The sequence below is a fragment of the Rhipicephalus sanguineus genome, unplaced genomic scaffold, assembly GCF_013339695.2.
Source record: "Rhipicephalus sanguineus isolate Rsan-2018 unplaced genomic scaffold, BIME_Rsan_1.4 Seq42, whole genome shotgun sequence".
Classification (NCBI taxonomy): Eukaryota; Metazoa; Arthropoda; class Arachnida; order Ixodida; family Ixodidae; genus Rhipicephalus; species Rhipicephalus sanguineus.
The window spans coordinates 1-20,000 of record NW_023615210.1 but is presented as its reverse complement, the minus strand read 5'-3'; the positions used below and the strand labels follow the sequence as shown (position 1 = coordinate 20,000).

Genomic DNA, 20,000 nt, shown 5'->3' with positions numbered 1-20,000 from the left:
AAATTTTTAGGAAACACTGAGGTATATAAAAGCGACATTTTCAGTCTATCAGACGAGACAGTTACTGATAAAAAAAGTTCGTACCATGTATCTCTTTCAATGGGTGCTAAGCCATGTGACCTCGGCCGCGGCGATGAAAAGGGAATCTTCATATTGAACCCGAGCAATGACGTTATTCGGACTCATTCGAAAAGCTGTCATGGTATCAAAAGGAAGCTCTTCGCTTTAGAGAACAACCTTACCAAAAAGTTACGTTACATTAGTAGAAGAGAAGGTGGGTTTGCTTACAATCCAGAGACCGTCGAAAGGTACGATCAGGTGAAATTCTCGCAGTTGCTCCGACCACCATGCTTGTGTCACGGGATTCCCGAAATCTGGAAACATTATGTTACCAGGCCAACCCTGCGAATACAGGAGGTGAAGAGCGGCGTTATGAAGGTGACAATGAGAGAAGAACAGTTGAAAAAATCTTCTGAGACGGTGCCACAGCTGTGGTTGAATACTAGAACGTCCGCCTGAAAATGCGGGAAGTATAGGGTTCGATTTCCGAAGCCACCACGCATCCACCAGTTCTATTGCGACAGCAGATATGCGGATACTCCAGTAGCATTTTTGCGGTCGGCGTCGCCGTGAGGTTCTGTCTAAAGTCCCAAGGGTGATAACATAGCCCCGCTTGTCCTACGTTCCATGTGCGAGTGAAAGCGTGAAATGGCAGCCGACGATCGCGGCTCAAGCGGAGAGAAAGCGCGCCGGCCGTCTTCCGTCGCGCTAAAGGCCCATGGTGGGTGCCGGAGTGGGGGTAACGCGGATCCAGCAGGAAATGCGCACACTGAGCGGCGGGGCGCGGTCTCGTGTGCCTTATCCTGACAGGAATCTTCAGACGGCTCATATCTTTGTATGTGCTGTGTTCTCGCCGCACAGTTTCTGTTGAAGCGATAGACAGCGCGAAGGTCGCCGCGCCAGCATTTTGTTGAGTTACGCCAGGTCGGATGCTAAAGCAATTAGTAGTTAGCCTTGCTTCCTATAACATTTCAGTTTGTTGCTATCGCATTCGTTGCTTCGCCCTTACGGCGAAACTTTGACATTTATTCTAATGGTGGAGAAGTATCCCGGCCTGGACTCGGATACTGCGGCAATGAACTCCGATACTCCGATGGCTCCTTGAAAAAGTGTTTGAGGATTCCTTTATTTCTCCTTGTGCACACACAACCTACCGGATCTCGATTTCTGTCTGCGAATGAAACACGAGACAGTTTAGCGGCATCTAGTGACATCATAGATAGGCATGCTGCAAGGGCGTGATTATTCACCACATATCCACATCGAGAACAGCTCACGTATGGTTCGTTTCGACGAGTAAATCATCATAAGCACTAAGCTTTACGTCGATTTACCGTGAATACAGTGCGTAGATAAGAACATATGCATAAAGTGTGATAGCTTAGTAGCGTCTTCTGTAGGGGCTAGTTGGTACACGGCTGAAGTTGAATTGACTGGCGCAAATACTTAGACAGAAAAGAACACAGGACGCGGACAAGCGATTGTCTGTGTCTTGTGTTCTTTTTCCCTGTCTAAGTATTTGCGCCAGTCAATTCAACTGCAGCATAAAGTATGATAAGAGACAAAATCAAGTGAGATAAGCGATTAAGGCGATAAAGGGCACCTCACCAATCCCTGTATTGGCTGCGTTCCCCAGGTGTCGTTGACGAACACTCCGAGCCGCTCTCCGCTCTCCAGTGGCGCGTAAGGACCTGGTTCTCCGCGCGGCACAGCCACTCCGGGCTCTATGACGACAGTGAAGCGCTGGCCACGACCGTGCAAGTCCTTAACGAGGTCTGGTAGCTTGGCGAAGTTGTTCTGGTCCAAAGTGAATAACCGTTGCTTGTAAAAGATGTCTTTGTCCACGTGAGCTACGTCCTGCGGATGACAATATTGCAATTTCACAAGTTAGATTGAATATTTCGAAACTACGGAGTCTACTTGCCCCCCTTCAGGGACTGCAGATGTTCATGATGAAAATGAGCAGCGCGAAGCATTGAAGGGCGCAAATACAGGAAAGGGAGGTCTGAGGAAGTGAAAGAATGACTAAAGCGAGGAATGAGTGTGTTGACCACAGATGCGTACACAAAACAACAGGACGGTGCTTGTACCGCCGGGGGTGATCATACCGAACATCTGCCGCACGGAGGCTGTACTAAGGAGGAATACGAAGACGAGGTTCCGATTACCCGGAAGTCGCCACCTTGGCCGCCTTTGCGCAAGTGTAAATATATTTTAAGTAGGCTTGTGTTTCAGCTGCATGTAACATTATAATGCGTCGAAATAGAACTGTACTACTTTAGTGCGCTGCGGTTTCGCTACAGCAGCGGAATGCCCGTAACATCGACAGGTATTGAGGAGGTTTGTAGCCATCTCTACTCGCATAGCGTCCGCATACACGCACGCCAAATAGGGTACGTCTGATTAAGATCTTTGTTCTTCAGTAAACTATATGTACCGTTTTTGCAGCACGGGGCGAACTGGTGGTGGTGTATACTACTGGGCGCTAGCAAATCTCGTAAATTGGCACTAAAGTTGCTGGCCTAGAATTGGTGCTCGAGCGCGGCACGCTTCTTTAAAGAGCGAAACGAAGTTGTTATACCCAGAGCTTCTTAAAAGCTTCACCTACGTAGTCGATGCTAAGCAAGCCTCTCATCTCGTGTTCAAATACTACTGATAAATTTTTCCGCACGCGCATGTCGCTCTGGGTAAACCGAAATTATGTCCCGTAATAAATTTGCCGAAAGCGACTGTCGATGATGTACAGTCGGGACAGTCGGGAGCAACTTTAGAAGTCCGTGCTATTTCCTCCTCAAAGGCGGATGCACACAAGCCTGCACCAATGGGCGCACACTGCAGACTGACGTCATGAGCAGGACGGCCGGTGGCCCCGCCTTCGAAGAACATTGCCGAGTACATGAGCACGGCTATTAAGTCGCGGAGACGATCGAACGCCACGGTTCCATCGTGTGCGCGGGGCATGTTGTAGGCAGTTGGGAAATGTTAGTGTACTTATTTTCTGTTGCAGTCGAATGGAACCAGTTAAGTGGCACAAGAAATAATCAGCAATAATGAAGCTCACAGAGAGAGAGAAAAAATATTGTTTACAAAGAAAAACAACGACGACAAGAGGAATGGCGCCATTTTTTACTCGGGACTAAATATTGTATAGCACTACGATTAATGTGCATTGAACTAGGAAGCTATAAAGTTACAGAAAAACTGAAATCGGCCATTAGGACTTTCACACCAAGCTGACGTCAAACAGCAGTGTTCCATGCGCCGGAACACCTGTTGCTGTTCGCTTTGAGGTATCGGAGTTTCGGTCTTGGTAATCTTTTATGCCCCCGCCGCCAAGGCTGTTGGAGAATTGGCAATTACCAAAAAAGCACCAAACGTGCCAAAGTAGGATGCATTAAAAACCACACCATCTCCCGCTAAAGGGGACCATGAGGCGATGCGAAGCAGTGTTTCGGCATGTAGAGCCCGCGTTCTAGAGGTGGAGTGGTGAGGGGGAAAGGGGAGAGGGAAAGTGGAGAGGGGGAAAGTAGACGGGGAGGGGAGGGGAAGGGGAGATGTGATGTGGAGAGGGGGAAGGGGGAGGGGATGGGAGAGGGGAGGGAAGAGGGGGAGGGAAGAGGGAAGGGGAGAGGTGATGTGGCGAGGGGAAGGGGAGATGGGGAAAGGGAGAGGGGTAGTGGAGAATGTTCGCGCATGCGCAGTAAGGGTGGTCACGCCGCACACCACCACCACCACCGGATCGAACTCCGCCATAAGATGCTTCACATCTAAAAAACTGCAAATTGGGCTAGATGGTGGGGATTCATTGTGGGCGAAGCGCAAAAAACGTAGACGGAAAAGAGGAGAACGACACAAGACAGGCGCTAAATGCATTACCATTATGCGTCATAATTAAATGGGTGTAGATATGTCTTCTATGTTTAGCTCGTAAACCGCAGTCCTCGAACACATATGTTATAATTAAATTTGCGTTTACCCATCACTAAGTACAAATATAAGCTTAATTTTTCTTTCATCAACACAATTTCACATTGTAGTTTGTATTTCCAAAGTCCTTTCTAGCACGGCATTCACGAGAAATGGGTGATAATAAAAACCCTGAATTTGTTGAGAAAATTTCGGGTTTCGAGTAAACCAAGTGCTTCTCATTTAAAAAAAATTGGCCGCGTATCTGCGTGCTTCGCTGCAAATGTCGTCTAAAGACGATAGAAGAGGCACTGCGTGAGATATGGACGCCATCTGGCAATACGTCGGGAAACATGAGTGCTGTGCTGCGGGCTGGTAGTCCCGGCGCAGCGGCAGGTGAAGACCGGCGGTGACCAACGCGACCGGCGGGGACGCCGGCCAGCCCGAACACGCGGTTTGGCGCGATGCGCCGAAGGAGAAGAAACGTCCGCACTCAACGAGTACTCTCCACAAACTCTCTTATTCACACGTCACCTGGGTAAAACAGGAATGCCAGAGCGGCGCCCCCTGTCATTCGTACAATGCAATACTGAACTGAAACCGAAACACAACATGAGCTTGTGCAGAGGGCACGGAGGAAGACAAGTTTCAGCGCAGTCGCATTTTCAGCGCAGCTTAAGAAACTAGGGTCTTTAAAATCGCGTGTCTATGTATTTTCTATTAAAGGAACACACCACCGAATGCTTACCTAATGATGTTGCGCCTCAGATATGCGTAATATTTACTTTTTGATCGACAACGTTCACAAGTAGGAACAGCCACACCAGTTCAAGATGGGTGGGCGGTAAGCAAGTGGTTTAACTTTGGCCGGGTGGCTGAATCGAGTGACGTGCCGACAAACAGAAAGACAGGCCAAAATGTCTGCGTTTAAGTTCCCAAGAAAGATTACCGTCTTTAATAAAAGTGAAAACTGACCTGCGGCATGTTCATGTCGCGCATCTTTTTCTGCGTGTCTCGAACGTAGTCGGTGGTGCGGTAACCCCAGCGGCCCAGGTGGAATCCAAGCGCCCAGAATGGCGGCATCAGCGGACGACCCACTGCCTGCAGAACAGAGGCCGTCGAACTCACAAGATAATCTTACGCTAGAAGAAAAAACTTCAGTGACTTTCGATACGAAACATTCCATTAGGGAGGGCGGTGGTGAACTGTTGGTTTTCGTTTTTTCATTTCTCCCCCCAATGCAGGGTTGCAAACCGGGGGCACGTCTTGTTCATCTATCTATCTATCTATCTATCTATCTATCTATCTATCTATCTATCTATCTATCTATCTATCTATCTATCTATCTATCTATCTATCTATCTATCTATCTATCACGTGAGAACGGTATTGCTACAGTGATTTTTATCAGTCCTACATTTTTACGTGGCTCCACATACAGCAGCTGTCTCGACTTGGCTTTTGTTTCACGAAGCTTAGTGAGGCATGCGGGGTGGTTCACGGACATAGAAACGCATGGGAGTGACCATATTCCCACATACGTCAAGATTAGAGGATTGTCACCTTCCAAGATACACGACACGATACGAAGAGTGGACTGGACGAAATTTGAGTCTCGAATGGAAGATCAATGTCAAGACCACATACTAGACTTGGAACAGGCAATCAAGAGCACTGTACAGGAGTCTGTACGTACCTTCAACTGCTCTTCGAAATTCACGGACTTCGACCTAGAGTTGGAGAGACTTCGCGCAATCCGGCGACGTGCTGAAAGGAGGTACCGACGCACGAAGGCCATTGACGATTTACGGACTGCCAGACGTATGCAGAAAAAGATCCAGCGCCGGTTGGATAAGGTCGAATTCCAACGCTGGACTGCTTTCTGCGAGTCGCTCGACCCTCGTAAGCCATTATCGCAGCTATGGAGGACTGTACGAGGTTTGCGGTCATACCCCGTTCAGAGGTCTCCATTCAAGGCGTTAGGCATTTACCAAAAGCGACCAGATATTGACGTAGCAGAAGAATTCTGCGCCAGATTAACTGGACAACTTACAGCACCCGACAGTTTACAACTTTCGAACAGCTGTCCACCACCACGTGACCCCCGCATGGACCTCCCCTTCTCCATCCAAGAACTGAAGGCAGCGCTCGCTTCTTGCAAACGTTCGTCAGCGCCAGGACCTGACGGAATCTCCTACAGAGCCCTGTGTCATCTGGGTGAGCGCGCGAGACTTGCTCTGCTTGAGCTATATAACGAATCTTGGCAGGAGGGCACACTCCCCTTAAGTTGGAAAACAAGTCGTTTGGTACCACTGTTGAAGCCTGGCAAGTCACCGCTGGAACTGGCATCTTATCGTCCGATCGCATTGGCAAGTTGCGTGGGCAAAGTGATGGAGAGGATGATCCTCGGACGCCTGGAGTGGTACATGGAATACAATAACATCTACCCAGGTACCATGGCCGGCTTTCGCCGTGGTCGATCATCAATTGATAGCGTCATCGACCTAATCACCTTCGTGGAGCACGAGAAAGGCCGCAAGCGTCTTTGCGCTTCTTTGTTCCTCGACGTCAAAGGGGCCTATGACAACGTTACTCATGAAGCCGTCCTTGCCGCGCTAGGAGACGTCGGAGTGGGCGGTCGAATGTTCAAATGGATACGCAGCTACCTCTGCATGCGATCCTTTTTTGTGATCACGGAGGACGGGGACACTTCCCTACATTACAGTTATCGTGGTGTTCCCCAGGGCGGTGTGCTCAGCCCTGTGCTGTTCAATCTTACGCTGATTGCTCTCCATACACACCTGCCAAGCACTGTTTGTTTGTCAACTTACGCAGATGATATCTGCGTCTGGACATCTGCGGTAACTCGCCTGCAGCTGCGAGCGAGAATCCAGAGAGCAGCCACTCAAGTTGCGGTGTACCTCCGTGATCGAGGCCTGGAAATTTCTACCGGAAAGTGTGCTCTTCTGGCATTTACGCGCAAACCAATGTCTAACTACAGTGTATCAATCAATGGTCAAAGTATACCGTATTGTCGATCACACAAGTTCCTGGGTGTCATAATAGACAGAGAACTATCTGGAGTCCTCACGTCTCGTACCTGAAAAAGCGGTTGGCAGGCATTTCTCACCTCTTCAAGTTTTTCGCTGGAAAGACTTGGGGAATGTCGCCCAGTGCTATGTTACAACTGTACAGGGTGCTGTTTCTCGGTTTCCTGCGATACAGTTTGCCTGCATTAACTAACGCAAACAAGACAAGTCGACGCATGCTACAGAGTGTTCAGGCCCAGACCCTCCGGATTTGTTTAGGCCTGCCTCAAAGTGCTTCAACAGCGGCGACCATAGCCTTCGCCAAGGACCACCTCATAAAGACTCATATTGAGGTTGAAGCACTGAGGACCCACATAAGGCATCTTGCCCGGACACCACACCACCACCTAGCCTCTCTACCAGCGGACAGACCACGCACCTCCTTTTGCCGAACAGTAACCGCACACGGCGACTCTCTACCGACTGGCTTCACACCGGCGGCGAGACCTTCGGTTCCTCCATGGTGCCTAAAACAACCAGTCATCAACCTGACAATACCAGGCGTCCAGAAAAAACAAGATCTGTCAGCACCAGCTCTTAAACAGCTCGCTTTACTTCTATTGTACGAGAAGTATCACGACTCGACTCACGTCTACACTGACGGCTCCGTCCTACCGAGCAGTTCAACAGCGGCGGTCGTGATTCCAACGATCGCCACAACTATCAAGTTCAGGACGGCTCACCCAACAACATCGACGGCAGCAGAGCTCACAGCGCTTCGCGCCGCGCTGCTTTTCATTAACGACCAAATGAGAAAAAGGTGGACGATTTTCTGCGACTCCAAGGCGGCACTGCAGTCTCTACTGTCGACTTTACGCCGCGGTCCGCACGAACAATTGGTATTTGAGACTGCCGAGATGTTCCACAACCTCACCGAGAAAGGACATTGCATTACATTTCAATGGCTACCAAGTCACTGTGGGATTATCGGCAATGAACGGGCCGATCAAGCTGCCCGTTCAGCCCATACAGAGGACCGCGACCTGTCGATACCTCTTTCTAGGACAGACGCTGCTCGGAAGCTCCGCATGCTCGCTCGCCAATGCACCATGTCAAATTGGAATGAGCCACATTTCATGCATGCACGACTACACACCTTTGATCCAACGTTAAGCCTTCGACTGCCATCAAGACTTCGCCGAGGTGACGCTACCGTTCTCTGTAGATTATGGCTGGGCGTCGCGTTTACCCATGCGTATGCATTTCGCATAGGGATGGCCGACTCCACCGCCTGTGAACACTGCGGCGACGAAGAAACGATTCGGCATGTTCTGTGTGACTGTCCGAAGTATAGAACACAGAGACAATCTCTTTGCCATGCTCTCAACAAGATGGACGACCAGCCTCTATCAGAAGAAAGACTTTTACGCCATCGTCCGGACATAACGTCGCAGAAGAAGGCTTTACAAGCACTACTCGCCTTCCTGCGATCCACTGGCCTGTCAGAGCGCCTCTGAGCGGAACGCTCTTGTGTGTGTGTGGATGTGATTGTTTTTTTTTTGTTTTCTTTCTTATTATTTATTTTCTCTCTCTCGCTTTCAACCCCCTATTCCCCAACCCCAGTGCAGGGTAGCATACCGGATGCAAACTTCTGGTTAACCTCCCTGCCTTCCTCTGCTCTTCCTCTTCTCTTCTCTTTATCAGTGATTCGTATCATTGTGACGGATACAAGAAAGCCACAAAATTAGGGTGTATTTCCTTAATTTCCAGATACATTCTCAACACGCCTATAAGTTGGGCATATGCTGCAGCAGTTCTTAGAAGAGTGAGAGGCAGAGCGCATCGTTCTCAGCAGCAGAATTAGGGCGATAACAACTAAACATTGTAATGGCGGTAGATACGTCAGTGCTAGCGCGGCCGAGCACTCACCTCGGTGTACTGCCTGACGACTTCTTCGGGAGTGGGTCCCATGAAGAAATAAAAGTCAAGAACGCCACCAGTGGTCCGGAATGTCACAGCAGGAGTTGGCTGTAGTTGAATCTCTGCGGAATTAACCATAGCCTATCAGCTATTACGCTGATGAATACAAGCACAGCAAAGTCTGCGGTAGCACAAGCTAATGTACTGAAGACTTCCTTCGATTTACGAGACTCCATTGTCACTGAGAAAATGCTGGCAAAAACATTTTATTGCGATAGCAATTATATGGACAGTCTCGGCTGGAAAATGTCCGTCCCCGTCGCCGTCATTCACCGTATATGTATAAGTATGTATATATATAAAAAAGCCACAAAGAAAAATAACTCAGAATTTCTTTCCGACGCGCGGAATCGAACGGGCGACCTCTCGCTTTGCAGCCCACCGCGTTAGACGTTAGGCCACGACAGCACCGTCTTTCAGCCTGCTAACGGCGAGCTATTTATATACACCATGTAATTCAGCATGCTTTCTTAGTGGCCACATAGATGGCGTGACCTGCGCGCGTGTGGCGCGCTTTAAAGATCGTCGCCCCGCTTCTGCGAACGCCGTTGCTCTTCGCTCTACAGGGCGTGGTCGCTTTCGTGCGCTTATCTCGAGGAAAGAAGGGGCGGCCGGTGGGGTGCTTCGCTTCGCTCGCTGCAGCGGCCGCGTTTGCGAAAGGAGCGCGCTGTTCAAACAGAAATAAGTAACGACTGTGACAATTAGTTCGCGCTCGTCTTGTGTGTACCTGTTCGTTCGTTTCGTGCGTCCTGCTTTATGTTTGAGCAGTGCGCTTCAAGTGTCGAGCTGTGACGCATTAGTTCGCGCTCGTCCTGTGTGCATTCTTTTCGTGCGTCCTTGGGGCTCGAGCGACGCGCTGGCAATTTCGAGCTGCTTTCCGTTCTTCGCGTTGCATTGCAATTTATTGCTATCGCATTGATTGCTTCGCCATTGCGGCGAAACTATGACTTTTTCGACTATTTCCTCGCATCATTTAGATAGCTCAATGCTCCGTTATTTTAATACCATGCCTCGATTCTCCGATTACGCAACAAATAGTCAGTAACATGTGTGCCTTCACAATTATGTCGTAGTTTTGGCCCGTGAAACCCCATAATATTAATTGCGGCCGAATTCAATATGAACGAAAAGTTAAGCCAGGATTCGTGTGCATTAGGTTTGTTGAGCAGAACTCCGCGTTACGTCATAAATGTCGGGATAGTGGCAACGTAGTGTCACAAATCACTGACATCGCGCATTAGTAACTCCGTGGCAGTGCCGTCGGAAGCTTCGCGCGCTCTGTCACTGTTTCTTTCTTCTACACTGTGCGCTTTTCCGCGTTAAATGAAGAGTTTACGAAGCGAAGCGATGCTATTGAGAAATCCAGTAAATCGACTATTAGCTGCGCCTTTTTACCGTCAACATAGTAAGCCTCGTCATTCGGACATAGAGAAATAGTCGGCTCATAGTCAAAGCAGTGCTTACCCATGGCATTGCTGTTGAGCAACAGCACGGCGTGAGCGTTGTTGTCCTTCTCGATACACATGTACATCGGGTGCGAGCCGTAGAGATTCGAGTAGTCCTGTAAAAGGCAGTTTGTGAGTAGCAGCACCAAACCGTTGAGCACTGCGCATGCTGGTCACCGGCTACAACGTACTTCGCGTTTTCTTTACTGTTCTTAGTTCCACACCTGCTCACTTCTTTTTCTTTCGCTCGTCCATTCTTCATTCAGTCAATATTTTTGGTTCGCTCTGTTGTAAAATGTTCTAATCAGTGTTCTTGTTGTACTTGGAATTGTTTAATTTCGACTATTTGCAGTTTGTACCACATTTTCTTTGTATATAGCTTCTTCCACAGTGATGACAGTGTTGTAATTTACTAGTGCATGTAACACATTCTGTGACAGGAGGTCCCCCTTCAGCCAGTTGCTCTGGGACCTCCTTCGGCATACTTATGTAAACATGTATGATTTATACGCAAACAAATAAAGTGCAACGGAAAACGTGGCATCAAGCAGCGGCGGCACTTATTGTTCTTTAGTAAACGAAATCTATCGAGCGTTGATTCCGTAAACCAAGCCGATCTAAACCATGCGTGCAAGTACGGTGATTTGCCCACTCCCAGTTACCCGTCAGTACGACAGCACACAACCTACTGGAGTGGAACATAGCCACGCGTTGCGTTGATAGTTTCAGTAGATCCATTGCCGTTAGTACCTCCGGGAAGGCGTCCCTGTTGAATATGGCCCACGTCCTCCAGTTCATGTCGTGCTTGAAATGGTCGTGGACGTGTTCCCCGAGACCGTACACGAGTCCGCTGGGCAAGCGTGCCGAAATCTGCAGGAACTGGTGGGCGAACACCAGCGCACCAACGCCTGTGTCGAAGCTGTAACAACGATACGAAAGAAGCGTGCGACGCACGTGGTGGAATGAGTGAAGGGAGTTTAGTGAGGTGAGTTGAGTGAGGTGAGTTGAGTGAGGGAGGTTAGTGAGTTGAGTGAGTGAAGGAGGCTAGTGAGTTTGAGTGAGTGAGTGAGTGAGTGAGTGAGTGAGTGAGTGAGTGAGTGAGTGAGTGAGTGAGTGAGTGAGTGAGTGAGTGAGTGAGTGAGTGAGTGAGTGAGTGAGTGAGTGAGTGAGTGAGTGAGTGATGTGAGTGAGTGAGTGAGTGAGTTAGTGAGTGAGTGAGGGTGAGTGAGTGAGTGAGTGAGTGAGTGAGTGAGTGAGTGAGTGAGTGAGTGAGTGAGGTGAGGTGAGGTGACTGGGTGAGTTGAATGAGCGAGTTCAGTGAGTGAATGAGTTGAATGAGCGAGTTCAGTGAGTGAATCAGTTGACTGAGCGAGTGGAGGGAGGGAGTGAGTGATACCCCTGTCACACGGGCACCCGTTAACTCCGTGCAACTCCCTTGTCGTTACGTCAACGGAGATGCGGTCCGTGTCACACGGTCTCCCTTACGTCAAGGAAGTTAAACGGAACGTTTCGCAAAGGGACATCGGCGATCTCCATTAGCGGCGGAATGGAGTACCCTCGTCCCCAGTAATCTGTAGTTACGGAAAAAAACGCAAGCACAAAACAGCCGCAGTCAACACAATAATGAATTTCATTAATATTCAAAGTTATTTCACTGCATAATCCAGTCATAACCTGCGTTTAATGAAAAAAAACGCGTATAAGTGCACATACTCTCCGCACCATGCCTCGCGAAAAGTCGTCGTGCCGCCATTTTAAGTGTCCCCGAGTCCGTGTGCAGCGTTGTGTTTACGTCTGTGCATCTCGTTTCCTTCTTATTGCGGTGCTCTTCATTCTACTTCAGCACTACCAATAGTCATAGCAGTCGAGTGACGCGGGTTTTCTTCCTTCTCCGTCGATGCCGGCACTCGTACTGGCAGTACACGCGGACTGTCGTGGGAGCCATCCGCAGCAAAGGCTTCGTGGACTGGACGTGAGACCTGTACCCAGCTGATATTGGAAAGGACAACGTGATTTGGGTGGTAGCGCAACTTCAAAGAGCTCGGCGACAACTTGCATCGTGTTTGACAATCGGTACGCGTAGAAAAGACGCATACCAAAACAAACGTACAGTGTTGCCAGCACTCCTGTCAAAATTACTGCCAACATGCTTGCAGGTGCATGTTTATGTGATAAAGACAAAAAAAAAAGTTTTGTGTTGATGTGATTAAATTATACTTTTTATAATCACACATACCATTGAGAATGTTTTCAGCGTGATTAGACGCGAAATATTGCATGCAGACGTAGGTGCAGCAGCGCCTAATGGACCCCTTGCGGCTTCTGTCCGAAGCTCGTAAAATTGCCGTGTGACATGGGCACAACTCCATCACCGTCTAACTCCCTCATGGAGTTTTACATTGATGGAATTTAACGAAGTTCGATGGTGGCCGTGTGACAGGGGTATGAGAGTTTAGTGAGCGAGTTGACTGAGTGAGGTGAGTGAGTGATTTGACTGAGTGAGGTGAGTAAGTAAGTTGGTTGAGTGAGGTGAGTGAGTGAGGTGACTCAGTGAGTTGAGTGAGTCGACTGAGTGAGTTGACCAGGTGAAGTGAGTGAGTGAGTGAGTGAGTGAGTTAGTGAGTGAGTGAGTGAGTGAGTGAGTGAGTGAGTGAGTGAGTGAGTGAGTGAGTGAGTGAGTGAGTGAGTGAGTGAGTGAGTGAGTGAGTGAGTGAGTGAGTGAGTGAGTGAGGTGAGGTGAGGTGACTGGGTGAGTTGAATGAGCGAGTTCAGTGAGTGAATGAGTTGAATGAGCGAGTTCAGTGAGTGAATCAGTTGACTGAGCGAGTGGAGGGAGGGAGTGAGTGAGAGTTTAGTGAGCGAGTTGACTGAGTGAGGTGAGTGAGTGATTTGACTGAGTGAGGTGAGTAAGTAAGTTGGTTGAGTGAGGTGAGTGAGTGAGGTGACTCAGTGAGTTGAGTGAGTCGACTGAGTGAGTTGACCAGGTGAAGTGAGTGAGTGAGTGAGTGAGTGAGTGAGTTAGTGAGTGAGTGAGTGAGTGAGTGAGTGAGTGAGTGAGTGAGTGAGTGAGTGAGTGAGTGAGTGAGTGAGTGAGTGAGTGAGTGAGTGAGTGAGTGAGTGAGTGAGTGAGTGAGGTGAGGTGAGGTGACTGGGTGAGTTGAATGAGCGAGTTCAGTGAGTGAATGAGTTGAATGAGCGAGTTCAGTGAGTGAATCAGTTGACTGAGCGAGTGGAGGGAGGGAGTGAGTGAGAGTTTAGTGAGCGAGTTGACTGAGTGAGGTGAGTGAGTGATTTGACTGAGTGAGGTGAGTAAGTAAGTTGGTTGAGTGAGGTGAGTGAGTGAGGTGACTCAGTGAGTTGAGTGAGTCGACTGAGTGAGTTGACCAGGTGAAGTGAGTGAGTGAGTGAGTGAGTGAGTTAGTGAGTGAGTGAGTGAGTGAGTGAGTGAGTGAGTGAGTGAGTGAGTGAGTGAGTGAGTGAGTGAGTGAGTGAGTGAGTGAGTGAGTGAGTGAGTGAGTGAGTGAGTGAGATGACTAAGTGAGGTGACTGAATGAGATGACTGAGTGAGGTTTGTGAGTGAAGTGAGTGAGGTGAGGCAAGTGTGTAAAGTGAGTGTGTGAGGTGAGTCAGTCAGTGAGCGAGCGAGCTAGTGTGCGAGGTGAGTGAGTGAGGTGAGCGAGTAAGGTGAATGAGTGATTTGAGTGTGTGAGGTGAGTGAGTGAGGTGAGCGAGTAAGGTGAATGAGTGATTTGAGTGTGTGAGGTGAGTCAGTCAGTGAGCGAGCGAACTAGTGAGTGTGTGAGGTGAGCGAGTAAGGTGAGTGGGTGAGGTGAGAGAGTAAGGTGAATTAGTGACTTGAGTGTGTGAGGTAGTCAGTAAGCGAGCGAGCTAGTGAGTGTGTGAGGTGAGCGTGTGATTGAGGTGACTCAGTGAGTGTGTGAGGTCGGTGAGTTAGTGAGTGACGAAATAATAACGCCAGCAGAAGCGAAATTCCTGCGTGCAGTGCGAACAAGGCAGGATGTTCTAAATTAGTTCGTTGATAATAATCTGACACTCAAGCCGGATGGTAAGTTGACAGGCTATTTGAGAAATTGTTCAGGCTCAACATACGCTTTTCCGCTTCCATTGTTATTGCTGTGTAGCATATGAATGCATATTAAAGAAATTGCACCTAACACTTCTGGCAAGCTCTATCTTGGAAGTTCACTGGCGAGAAAGCACTGAAGACTTTATTTATATTTCTTGTCGTTAACAAAGACATATATCATAATGATGTAACAAAGCTATGTACAAGCAGATTTCCGCTACAACCTCCATTCAGCAATAGCTTAGAAGCGTTCGTTTCGGCGCGAAAGCACACACTAATAATGACATGTTCGAGAAAGCGAGCAAAACATAATTGTTTTACAAGGAAGTTTCTTTCACATTAACCAGCACTGTTTCATTTTTATTAGGAGTTAAATTATCTTCCAACGTCTTGTTTTTTATTTGCACAGTACACTACCATACATAATGCAAGAATAAAGCAGAAAGACCAGTTTCATGCCGACAGTGTTGCAAAAACTTATGAAATCTGTAGTCCGTTTGCCATCACACACTACCGTCACATTAGTCGCTTCTCGCATGTGTAAATCTGTGGTCGTCTATGTAATAAAACTCCGTAAGTGAGCTCTCTGTGAATCACCTCCTCCGCATCTGTCTACACTACAACGACCAGCGCATTTCACTACTTGCCACGCTAGATCACCTGACACGTATGTGGCGGTGGCACTGTACAACAGTCACAAGCGTTCACAAAGGCCCGTAGTCCTTAAAAAGCACTCTCGATCTCTCCTATCTTTCCACTCTCCTTCCCTTTCCCCCGCGTCTGGTAGCCAACCGGACTGCTGTCTGATTAACCTCCCTGCCTTTCTCCCTTTTGTATTCCTTCCTTATATCACCTGATTTCAATAGTGACAATAGTGTACTTTGACGGCGTGCACATGTGTCGCAAAGACCGGAAAGTTATACGTACATTGCTGCAGTTCATGAAGTCCACAGATCTCAGTGAACGACTCTAATGTCAATGTACGCCTCCGGATAAAGCGGCACGCACAGTGTTCGTTTCCTTTCCTCCTTTCGCTTTGTCCATTAATCCTTTTTTATGTGTGTAAAGATAGCAAACGCCCCCTGTCTCTCTCATACGATGCGATAAACGACGTATATCTCCACAACACACAAGCATGAGGCACTGACTCCGGAAACGCATAGCAATAGCGAACCCAGCGCTCGTAACATGTAAAACTATCAACCTAAATCATCCACGCCTTAATTGAACGCAAGAAACACTCGGCATCTGCTCACATGACGGTACCAGTCTTGGTTCGCCGCACTTGGAAACTGAAAGGGTCGCTGCCCAGGCTGTAGCTGGTGGCGTACATCTGCACGTCTCCTTCATGAACGAGAGGAGATCCGAGGTCCATCTCGACAGGGATCACGGGGTCCGGAACCTCGTAGCGCTCCTCAGAGGAGTCGTAGATCTGCATTCGAAACACGATGCTCTCATAAATGCAGGGATCGATATCTGCTTCTGAAAGTGTCAAGCAAGGAATCAAGCCTGTACTGTTGACGTTCAGTAGTCGACACGTCTTTTTTTTAACCAGTACATGTGTTATAGGGATAACAGGAATCAAAATGTGAGGGTGGGTTATTTGGTCATGGTAACATTGCGAGGCAAATGCGATGTACAAAGAATAATATAACTTGTTCTGTCGTTATCTTGGCTATGTTTCTTTTGCGATAGCAATTATATGGACACTCTCGACGGGTTTTTGCCGTCATGTCCCGTATAAAGTCCAGATTGACAGCATCCCCCCGCGCATCGTATGTTCTACCGCGGGTAAAAGCGCGCGAGCGGTGGCTACCTTCGCGGCTGAAGCAGGGATCAAACGAGCCGGCCCATCTCCGTCGCTCGGAGGCGCATGCGATAACATCACCCCCCTCGGGAGGCCTGTCGTCGAAGCAGAGAGGAAACGCCCTGCCCGTCTTGAACGAGCATGAAAAGACGCGAGGGGATAGGGGGGGTCGCTCGAGCAGCAACTTTGAACTTTGATTCCAAGGCGCTGGTACGCGCGTTATTTCGGCAGCCATCAGCGCGCGGCTCGTATAACCGTCTACGTGCGGCGCTCTCAACGCAAGAGACTGTGCGGAAAGAGCATCTCTCCCTGGAGCGGCCGTATTCTCTTACACCAGCGTTTTGTAGAGTTACGCGAGATCGGGTCCAGGAGCGTTAGCTGCCAGTCTCACTTGGTATAACATTACAATTTGTTGCTATCGTATTCGGCCTTGCGGTGAAACTATTAATTTTTTTTCTCTCTCCTCACTCTGTTAATTTGTTGCCACTATGATGGCAGACTTCACTGCTAATTGTACCGTACGGCCTGAAGTCGACGTACAACAAAAAAAAGCAAGGTGGACTTAACCAACGAAGGTGTATGCCATTAATCGCATCTGTATAGTATCGAATCAATGCCAGAACATCACCCTGTCCCCGTTCAATCTTGTGTTCTGCAAGTCTCTCTGGCAGACGCTTCAACCTAATGAGGAGCTTGTAGACAATCGCACAGGCGACTTTACATTGATGTCCAAACAATTAAACGAAGATCAAAGCGCGTACCTTGACCCTTAGGCGATATGGCGTCTGCATCTGGACGCGCACCTTTAAGTGCGTGATATCGTCTCCGTATCGGGAAGGGGAGGGGATCCTCTGCAGTGGCACCTCGTAGCCAGCAAACAGGGACTCCCTCGGGACCCGCTATCCGGTAGCCAGAGTTGAGTGGCAGTATGCATTTGGGCACATGGTCTCTGCAGACAAAGAAGCAATGATGCACTCCAGGTAAACAATGCGTTAATACGCAGTGTGGTGTGTCTCGCAAAAGCAACGTGGAGAACGAGACAGAATACACTTTTATTTGATGAAAAGTTCCTGAGATGAAGAATTCAGGGAGCCCCTGTTCCACGGGGAAAATGGGGGCAAGGAAAGCCTGACGCGTGCGTCCCTGACGCATTCCTTTTCTGTATTTCGCGTTACGAAGTGCTCCTTCGTGACTGTTTCCTCCCTCGAAGCCGGGAGTTGGACCTTTATGCATGTGCTTTGCAGCCCAACAATTCAGTTGCTACAGGCAACAACGACGGTCATGCGTTCGTATCCAGGCAACAGTGAAATGTGGCAGCGTGAAATGGCAAGTCACCTCGACAAAAGATCAGATTTCCATATCAGAAGCGGCTGATCGCCAATAAGCCCACGACCAAGAGAACAATTATTGGAAAACGGCTCATACAAAATACGCATGTGACCGGCCACCTTCGAGAGCCGCGTTTCTGTGTGCTCGCCGGCGCCTGATCTTTCGCTTACGACGCTGTTATTTGCGTGTGACGCCGCCACCGAAATCTGTTATAAAAGCTGCGCTTAAATGGTGAAGGATGAAGCCCTTCGTCCAGTGGTCCACTTGTTACAGCGGTTCGCCGGGCCTGGTCCAAGGTTGCCAGCTGGCTTCCCGGGGCCTGTTCGGGCAGTCGCGTCTACCACGACCAGTGTGGTAATGAGTTTGTAATACTATCCGCTTTGCGTCACCTGGACGCGAGGGACATTTGTACGTAGTCAGTGTTGGTGTCCATCCGCACCTGCAGGGGCATTCGTCTCGGTATTCCGTGTGGTGTGTATTAGTGTGCGCAAGTTTGGGTACTATGTGTTTGTCTGCAGTCGACACCAGTCCCTGGACTGCCATCTGTCCAGCTTCGGGTTAGATGGTGCCGTGGTGCGTCGTCAACATCTTTGGGCTTCGAGGATGTCGCGGTGAGCTCGATCAATAGGTCACTCGTCCTTGTGAAAGGATTATTGATTCGTTCTTAGGCGCGTCCGTCGCTCGGTATGCAGTATAGCGCGAGCGAGACAGTCGGCCCGTACGTTCCCGGTGTTATGCCAGGGCTCCCAACCCAAACTTCCTTGCTTCGACAAGGCATTCAAGCTGGTGGAACGTCTGACGCAACCAGCGTCAACACCAGCTGATGCAACGAGGCGGGAGTCTTACGCAATCCCCGGCAACTCCTGCGATGCGTCTGACGCAACCGACAAAAATCTCTCCCGTAACGTGCGGCAAGCCCTCTCATCCGCGGATCCCGTTCGAGCCAGCGACCAACGGCGGTTCCTGATTGGAGGCTTCGAACTCCTAGCTGATGCAAGCGATCGCCCAGGGCTATAAAAGAACCAAGCTGCACGGCGAGAGAGACAGCGAGCGAAGAAATCCCGGGTCGTCGTCGCACCTCTGTGCGAGCCCAATAAGCTGTCGGCCCAGCGCCGGATATGTAACGCCTCTGTTTATATGTATATAAATTTGCCTTAACTCACCGTCGCCTTGATCGCTTCGTCTATCAGCTCTGCGCAGAAGCAGTCGCAAGCTGAGACACCCGTTACCCAACACCGGGTACGCCTGCATGTGCACGGCACCAAGTGATGCCGTGGTCCGCTGCTATATGTGAACCCCTGATTTCGGTAACAGTAGTACGTGGTAGTGTGCCGTGCATGTAAAGTCGGCACGCCGCCTGTGAGTCCGTGAGGATGGTGGAATGCGTAGCTCGTTTTTGCGCACCTCTGACGACCAGGGCGATTGCAGCAGCATCCGCTGTAGCCACGGAAGAGGTGCTTCTTTTTCTACCTGTCCGATAAGTTTTTTTTTTTTTTTCATGAAAGCACTTCAATACCAGCCCCGTTATGTTACGGCGTATTAATAATAATTTGTGTGGTTTTACGTGCGAAAATCACCGTATGATTATGAGGCACACAGCAGTGGTATGTAGTGGTACGGGTTCCAAAAATTTAGGCAATCTGACGTCGCACAGTACACGGGCCTCTAGCATTTCGCCTCCATCGATATGCGACCGCCGCAGTTGGTACCGAACCCGCGACTTTCGGGTCAGCAGCCGAGCACCGTAACCACTAAAACCACCGCGGCGAACTATCTTATTGCATATTGATTGAACGTTCAAATTAAGGTAACGAAAGAGGTCAGTTTCGCTTGGGTGAAGCTGACGAACGCGTTATTTACCAAAAATATGATGTGTACCATTCACAGGGGTTGAAAACTATCGGTGGCTTTCGGAAGACTAGTCACTGTCACTTCCTATATGGCATGCGCTCGTTCTCCGCGTTAAGGCGGCAGCGACGGTTTTGGTAGTGAAGTGATCCGGCCTGTTCACGGTGGTATTGAAGTGCCCTCATGAAAAAAAAAAATGTTGACTTGCCAGACAGGAACAAAACTGCACACTTCGAAGCGAGTAACGTCAGAGGCCGATTTTACAGCATTTGTACAGTGTTTATCAATAAAATAAGTATTTTTTTTTCTACCCCGTTTTTCGATAACACCGGCAGATAGGCTTATAAAATAATTGTAAAAAAAAACTGAAAACAACCAAACCAAGCCTAACAAAACGCATTTACGCAGACATCCTCTCAACTCAGAGCGTTCACCTATCAATTTTAACAAAGAAATCAGACATTTCGGCACGTTTCGCACAAAAAGATGCGAAACAGGATGTCCATGCA

The 20,000-nt window shown here is 49.0% G+C and overlaps 1 pseudogene; it reads right to left on the bottom strand.

The window, feature by feature from the left end:
* LOC119377244 (lysosomal alpha-glucosidase-like) overlaps window positions 1-17,263 on the bottom strand; it is a 17,699-nt pseudogene extending 436 nt beyond the window's left edge.
* Window positions 17,264-20,000: the final 2,737 nt, after the last annotated feature.